This window comes from Typopeltis vanoorti, chromosome 15, assembly GCF_054136105.1.
Source record: "Typopeltis vanoorti isolate ZY-2024b chromosome 15, IOZ_Tvanoo_1.0, whole genome shotgun sequence".
NCBI lineage: Eukaryota > Metazoa > Arthropoda > Arachnida > Uropygi > Thelyphonidae > Typopeltis > Typopeltis vanoorti.
In genome coordinates this window covers 95,954,457-95,963,159 of record NC_143563.1, presented here as the reverse complement: position 1 = coordinate 95,963,159, position 8,703 = coordinate 95,954,457, and the positions used below count along the sequence as shown (strand labels likewise).

Genomic DNA, 8,703 nt, shown 5'->3' with positions numbered 1-8,703 from the left:
AATCGTCCGTCACTGAGAAAAGTAATTTTTTTATAAAAATATTAAAAATTAATAAAAATAAAATTAAATAAATATTTTTGGATAAAATTATTAAAAATATAGAAAAGAATGAAAGATATAATTCTTCTCATATCTTATAAAATTATGGATAAAATTATTATAATAAACTTCACGCGAACTTAATAGCCATTAAGGAAGGGGAGGAATATGAAGGTTGATATACCCTTGGAGGGTAATGGATAGCAATGCTGTAGCGAATGAAGTTCTAACTGAGGCTCGGCTATTGCTGTTACCCTCCTGCCATGATCAGAGCTTTATATAGCTCAATAACACTTTATCCTTACACTGTCCTCTACAGATAACGGGGAAGATGAAAAGCATTCTTGCTTCGCCCCTTTAAGCCAGCCCTTTTTTTTTAATAGCCATTAAGGTGTTAGTGCAATCATTTTACATAAGCATGTAAAAAGAAATGTAATTCGTTTTATAAAAAATGATTTTTTAAAACAGCTATCAGAAAAATGGCACAAATTAAGGAATTCTAAAACAAATTTAATTTTTAAGGCTGCTCTAGTGTTGAAAAATAGTTGGATTTCATATACTTACGAATTATAAAATGGTTAAATTGGTAATCATGAAATATATTACTGACAAATTCGAAATAACTTCTATGAAATATTATAATATTAAACTTGTACTAATATTTTCCACTAATTCCATACTCTTGAGCTACTAATTGATATCTATGCATACATGTATAGATATCAATTAGAATATATCAAAAAAGCAGCATTTAAAATATTTACTATTACTTTTTATTATTAATTTTTACTCTCAAATCAAAATCCCAGTCTTCCAGATTCATTTTTCATAGAATTTTGTATATGAAAACTGTGCGTAGACAACTTGATTTGCATAATAATTTTGAAATATGAGCACTTTGCAGAATTTCAAATGAGGTGAGTTGTCGCAACATCACAGAGTGCCATCAAAACAACTTTTTATTCATAGACTAACCGTCATCCAGAACCTTGAAAATTTCACAATAAAATTGTCCGACAATATTACGAGAGACTCGATATATTGGAATACATTTCACATATAAATGAATAGGAAAATACATTTACAAAGCCCATGCCGAAACAAATAGGAAACTCTTGTTTGAGATTACTTTAAAACGAATAATAAGCTACTTTGGGGAAGAAGAATCGTTTAATCAATGAATAGTGATTAAACGATTCTTCGATTAAGTGATTAAACGATTAAGTGATTAAATGAATATTATCGTTCCAATAATGATAATATTCATTATTGGAACTTAACAAGTATTCATTTCATAATTGATTGGAAAATCATTCTTGACATTCGCTTTTAAACCAAGCGACTTACAACTATTGTTGACATTTTTTTAATAAAAAGCAGAAGTCGGAAAAGATCAACAATGGGATGTATTCCATTGTTGATCTTTAATCAACATATATTGCTCATTATATAATTTATAATCGATTGTTCAGTTGTTATTGTCAAAACAAATACTGTGAAATAATCAATATCAATCGATAAACAATCATCAATGCAATCCTGTGTTAGAAAACAGCAGATAAAATACGAGATAATGCAAAGTTGGGGAATATTATTTGACTGAAAAATTATTTGCTATCAGAATATTACTTGTATAAGTGAAATGTATAAGTTAATATAAATTGGTTTCAGAAATATTAGGACATGTTAAATATTAGGGATTATGCAATACTTTGACTTCATGTTGAGTCACTTACCAGTTACAACATCCAAGCAATTACGAGAACAACATTCCTTAGACAAGGACTAGAAAGAGTGAAATATTTATGTGGTTACTTAAAGTCAAAAGTAAGAGTGAGCTGATTAAACTCACCCTGCTTCATCCCACTAATCGCCTGCCAGAAACACGGCCACTTGATAGAGCTTTTGAGTTGATAGATAGAAGTGTCACTTCCTGTGATTAAAGCAAAATTCCTTGTATATCACTCCAGTTAGCCAATGACAAGTCCTTATGGAGAAGTTTGTCTAGCAAGCCTGCTAGGGCGAGTTAACAACCCATCCTTCTTTTATAACTTTCTACCCGACGATAGATCCTTTACATCTTGTTCGTCCAATTAAAATTCTTCCTTCTAACTCATCTACTTTCTAACTATCAAGTCGTCAAGGACGAATGGGGGGGTCATTAGTTGAAGTGGCGATAGTAGAGTGCCTTTCTGATTGGTTGTTCGTGACATACGTCATGTTTATCACTATCAAACTTTTAACTTCCTCTTTTAAGTACATCTGCAAGACAACCCTTAGGTTGAATGATGTAGACATGCCCACACAAAAAAAGAAATCCTACAAATCTGTCTATGTAGGTTGGGGAGGGGGGGGATGAAATGGAAAGAGTTCATACTAGTGACATGCAAAGACGTTGTACATGCTCGGTAGGTTAAAAAGGTTAGATAAAAGAAATCGGGGAGGATTCTGAATAGTATTCGAGGGAGGATAAAAAAGAATCATCTGACAAACACTGAATTGTAATTTAATGTCAGTTTTCAAGGAGTGTCCAAGACTATCTACCACTCTCCGCTTCAAGATGCCTAAATAAAAACATCTGATAAAACACCTGAGTGACATTTCCAACTGTGAAGAAGATGAAGGATTGGCGATCTAATTATAATCCTCGACACAGGATACTTGCAGGTAAATAAACGTTTCAACTGTCACTATAAATAGAACTTTTTAATTTGAAGCCGTTTAGTTGAGGGAGTATAAAAATAAAGGGATTTGAAATTGAAGTTCATACGAATATTAGTGGGTTTTATTATGGCCACTTAAGAAACTACTAAATAGAAAGAATTACTGGGCATATTAGTTTTTTTAAGGATGGTTTTATTGAAAGAATTCTCATTAGATTATTTATAGTGTATCTTGGCATATATCGAATGTCGTTTGTGCTGTAAGGATTACTCCAAATCCATCTTAAATCCTTTTTTTTTTCTTCTTTTCGTGTTATAATAAATGCAGTTTCTTTTTCAGAATGTGTAATTCGGAACTTACAACGCAACTGTAATTCGCTAAGATATGCTTCGATATCCGTAAATTTTACAAAACTGTAATGTTTGTCCTGAATCACAATTCAGAAAATAAACTAAACTCTGTACGTTGAACATATAAGGAAGAATATTGGGAATATTATGGAAATCAAAGACTACAGTTGGCTGGCTACGTGATTGTTCATGAACAGCCTTCCCAACCTTCTCATTTCCCTGCTTTTTCCCCTCTGTGGAGTCCAGAACTAATAATTAAAACTGATTCAAAATTTACATGGAAAAAACCTCGAAAGAGACTTCATATTAAGAGATTGTAAATAATATAATACAATCTCATATATTATGAGATTGTATAAAATATTACACATGCTTCTTCTTTTATCACTGTTTCAAGCTCCAATTCTCTATTATTTTTAGAGATCAGAGCTGCATTTTCATCATCCGTAATTATATGCTATCGTTATTATTAAACTAATACTGAAGAGAGTCATAAACTGAACATAGAAGTAGTTTGAGTATACTATCGTTTTTAATCAGCGAGTAAAAAAGCTGTTACGAAAAACACGATCTTCTTTTCTTGACGACAATACCATCATTAGTGATTACTTATTTTTATAAGAAATGGTTTTCATGAGAAATAAATATAAATTTCTACTCACTATTTTCAACTGGTGCTTAGGAGTAAAATCAAGGCACGAGAATAAGTGGATTTTTTTTTTTAAATAATTAATTAATTTATAATCTTAACCAGGAAAATATATCGACAGTGTAACGAACGTTAGCCAAATCACTAAAATTTAAAGTCCAATTGCAATGAACCATTTTGTTCGGTATTATAAACAAATGGATTTTTGTGAGAGCGTGTGTATATTTTGATCTTATTTCATTACCGCATCGATAGACTTCAATATAAAAAAATAATAAAAATTTCCGCATCACAATAGTTCGGTTGTTTAATGAATTCGGGTTGTTTTTTATTCTAACGAATTGTTAGAATAAAAAAAAAAATCAAAACTAAAGAAGAATTCATCTATGAACTCTGCGTGCTTTATAATCTTTCATTTGAAAAAAAAAATCAAAACGCGCATTAAAACTATAACATTAGGAGACACCTTTTTAATACACAGTTTAAATAAATAAAAAATAAACGACGTGTCATTAATGATACCATTTGAGGGAGAAATTCTCAGAAAGCTAATAAACATGTTTATTGGATCGTGTGCATAATTTCCGATCACTTGTGCGGAAATTGCGATCGCCCAGTATGCGGCTGAAGGCCGAAGAATTTCGGCGAGGTCGCCGACGTACAGTTCTCATCCGCGGGGTTTTCTGAATTAGCTCGAATAGATCAAGATACAGCCTTTATAACAAAGGCAAATAACAGAGAAAGTCACAATTCAAACATAAATTTAGTGTTAGTATACTTCTCTCCTGAATATCCGCTGTGATGTTTATTGTTTTGTAATAGGGAGAAAAAGCGAACGAAAAAGCTCAAATATGAAGACGAATTTATCCAAAGTTTAATTTAAAAAAAAGAAAAAAATACAACCACACTCCCGTTTTTTATATTGGTTATCTGAATCTGTTGTGAATAATGTTATTAATATGCTTAAAATAAATCTGGCAGAATTATAAAAGGTTTTATTTTTATAACCTACTTTTTATTACGTAACTTTGAAATGTGATGGAAGTTTTGAATGAATAAAAATATGGAATACTAGAGCTAATCGCCCAAAGCATTTTTAAAAAAGGAAAATAAATAAAATAAAATTTGGACTGATTCGAGTACTGAGCATAAAACTGATCGAACCCGGAAAATTTGCGCAGATCAAACTCAGGCTTTCCACTTTTATATTATTGTTTAAGCCGTTGACGAAAATTATCCCAACAATTGAAAACTTCATAACGTAACCATTCCACAATGGAAATGTCTAATTTATTTTTTATTTGATCATTTTATCGATGAAATATTGATATTTATATATTATTAAATTTTAACTATCGAAAAGTTTATAATTCTGTATGCTTAACATGTTTTTTTCAGATTAAGTTAGCAACTAAAAGCGTTTTCGCAGACGAAGTTAGCAACTTTTATTTTATATATATATATATATTTACATGTATTTTATTAGCATAAAATATATGTAACGCGTTATTTTGAACCAAGTTTAAAATCGGAGTGATTTAATAAGAGATTATTCAAAATGTAAATGCTTACAATAACATACAGACCAAATGCATATTTTTAGTTGCTTACTCTTAAAAATATGATAATCTACATTACTGTTGTAATTTTTTTTAAATCAGAATTAAGAGTACGTGAATTTAAATCAGTATATATCGATGACCTTACTGCTTCGTAGTTCAAATATTAATTCCACTGCTTATCTGTAGATATTTCATTAGCGTAAAATTATTGTAAGAAAAACAAGGATAACAGAGATTCAAAAACGGAAAATCTTTTATATAAAGTAAAACTGAAAACTACACAAGCAAGAATAGAAAAGATTTCTGAACAAGCAAGAATGGAAAAGATTACACACACACACACACACACACACACACACACACCAAAAATTTCGTTCTTTAACATGCTTTCAAACTTGACGATATTCGTACGGATCTATTCTTTCCGTAGATTTACTAAAATTTTCGAATAGCTCAGCATAGCGATATTTCAGGCGAATACAATCGTAATACAGAAGGCTTTGGCTCTGAAGTATAGCTCAGGCAAAGGACATAATAGCCTGAGCTGCGTTTCTATGTGTTTGTGCTATATTAATCAAATGTTTCTACTTCTTTTACGGAACACTAGAAACAATAGGACGTACAGTGGTGAATAGATAGGATAGGACCATTACTTTTTTAAGAGAAGTTGAAGCTTATAAAATGCATTCGAAGGCCTATCAACTGTTATTATTAACAGTAAAACATTGACCAATGATGACAGTGCTAGAATTTACCAGCGTGAGCTTCTCAGATATTATGAAAGAGTTACCTTGCAAGATCATTATGTAGAAAGGGACGACTTCAAGAAGGCTGTACATGAAACTAGTTCAAGTCTGTTTTAGGGCTTTAATAAGAGAAAGCGACGAGAATCCAGAGCAAAATCCGAATAATGACAATAGACTGAGGTATAGGAAATTAATAAACGAGTAAATGCACACAGTCGAAAGCAGATTAAAACTTCTACTTTATCAGCAAATCAGAGAAATCAAAGAAAGAATGGAGAGAAGTTATTAAAATATAAAAATAACACACTGTTGAAGAGCAAGGTGCCATCGTGGCAAGGGAGATAGAGCATTTTGATAATGTTTTAAACAATGCGGCTTTGTAAACCAAGAACAAACTAGTTCTTGGTTTACTAGAAATTAATAAACGAGTAAATGCACACAGTCGAAAGCAGATTAAAACTTCTACTTTATCAGCAAATCAGAGAAATCAAAGAAAGAATGGAGAGAAGTTATTAAAATATAAAAATAACACACTGTTGAAGAGCAAGGTGCCATCGTGGCAAGGGAGATAGAGCATTTTGATAATGTTTTAAACAATGCGGCTTTGTAAACCAAGAACAAACTAGTTAAGTTAAGACTAAAGTAGTTAAGAATCTTAAAGTAACTGATCTGGATTATACTATAATGATCTGGCCTTATTTACAAATAAATGAGGAAGAAATGAGCTTTTTATTGGTGCAATTGATGATGCTGGGAATAAACTAGACTTGGTTATCAATAGGAAAAAATAATAATAATGAAAACAGTGATAAAGATGAGGCTTCAGTCTTTCTTAAAGGATGTAAGTCTCTCATTTCAGTTATCTTGGTAGTCGTGTAGTTGATATTGGGGGAGTGACGAAAGAAGGTTAAAAATAGCTTCTGGATTCTTCAAAAAGTTATGGAAAGTGCAAATAGAAGTAAGAATAAAACTTAAAATTTACAGTAATCTGGTTTTCTCTCTCTCTCTTTGTGTGTGTGTGTGTGTGTGTGTGTGTGTGTGTGTGTGTGTGTGTGTGTGTGTGTGTGTGTGTGTGTGTGTGTGTGTGTGTGTGTGTGTGTGTGTGTGTGTGTGTGTGTGTGTGTGTGTGTGTGTGTGTGTTGTCTCAAGATGGCTTCACTTAATGATGGGATACGTCTGCCGAGTGGTTAGCTACTTCAGAAAAGGCTATGATGGTTCGGCCATGATTTCAGAATGCGAGACATTCGTTTGGTCACTAAAATTAGATTAATTTATCCAGAAAGTATTAGGAAAAAAGAGCTAAGCCCAGAATGGGTTGGATCGACAATATCAAACAAAACTTTAGTGGAAGTGACTTACAGTGACATAAAGCAGTAATGGACGCCAAGGACTGTCCCATTTGGTAGAAAGCTCTCATTTTGATCAGACCTCGGTAATTGTTGGTTGTTTAAGGAAAGTGTGTGTGTGTGTGTGTGTGTGTGTGTGTGTGTGTGTGTGTGTGTGTGTGTGTGTGTGTGTGTGTGTGTGTGTGTGTGTGTGTGTGTGATTTCCTTATGTAAATTAATTGGTTAGTTTTACGTTAGCGTTTGATATTTTGGGCATTTTCTTACCTATTTTGAGACCGTTTTCGGCATCATATTGAAATAATTTAAAATTAATATTATAAGTGAATGAATGTAGTATACTTTTCAGTTTAATACAAGAAGAGACGGAAGAGGAAAATATCTTTATTTTATAATTAAAGTTGTACATAATCCTGGAAATCGTCTGTTGAATGTCATATATGTACTATTTTCGTCAACAACCTGTTGTAGTTTTCCTAGTCATTAATAATGTATTATAAAAAACAATAGGCAATAAAACATGCGATTATATCACCAGTTATATCATATATAACTAGCCGAATAAGGCAGAAATCCAGAATAAAACAATGTGGTTTGTTATCTCATAAAGTCAGTTAACTGAGTGAGTGTTAGAAGAAATGCACGTTATATCCTGATACTTTTCTAAGCTAAGTTACGGCAATTTTGGATTAGACGAATGCCAAAACGCAATTCCTGGTTGTTTTTAATGATTACAACAAGGTAAAGGCATATTTAAATTCTTAAACATATTATCATTAAAATCTTTTTCAAAAAATCATTTTTAACATCTTATCACTAAAATCGTTTTAACATTTCAACAACTCATCATCAATACTTTTTGTTTTCCATTTTAGCATCTTATCATAACATCTTTTAATCCTTTTAACTTCCTAGCATTAATATATTTTTAAAATATTAGTATTAATATATTTTTAACATAATTTCATTAAAGCTTTTCCCTTATCATTGTGTTATCATCACAAATTTTTAACATCTTATTATTTTGACATTTAACATATTATTTAAACATCTTAGTACAAAATGAAATGCTTTGCGATAGATTCTGCCTTTAAATGAAAACCTTGATGAGTGGAAGATTATGTAAAACAGTTCTCATCGCCAAATGCAACTGTACAAGATTATTGGCAATTTCGGAGGAAAATATCAAGGGGAAATACGAACCTTAGGTCACCGTTTCCATAACCGAAAAAGCTTTGTAATGATGAGTAACAGACATGCTGTAGTTAGTCATCAATGCACAATTGCGAATCATTCATCTCATTGTATTATATTAAAGAGATAAAGATGCAATAATAATAATGTTACCTT

General features: G+C 31.5%; 1 long non-coding RNA gene across 1 annotated transcript in view; it reads left to right on the top strand.

Moving 5' to 3' along the window:
* Nucleotides 1-2,490: 2,490 nt before the first annotated feature.
* The window catches only part of LOC150099000 (uncharacterized), a 42,495-nt gene continuing 36,282 nt past the window's right edge, over nt 2,491-8,703 (top strand). The window contains exon 1 of the long non-coding RNA XR_016549485.1: nt 2,491-2,706. This is a non-coding gene — a long non-coding RNA (uncharacterized LOC150099000). The remainder of the gene's footprint in view (nt 2,707-8,703) is intronic.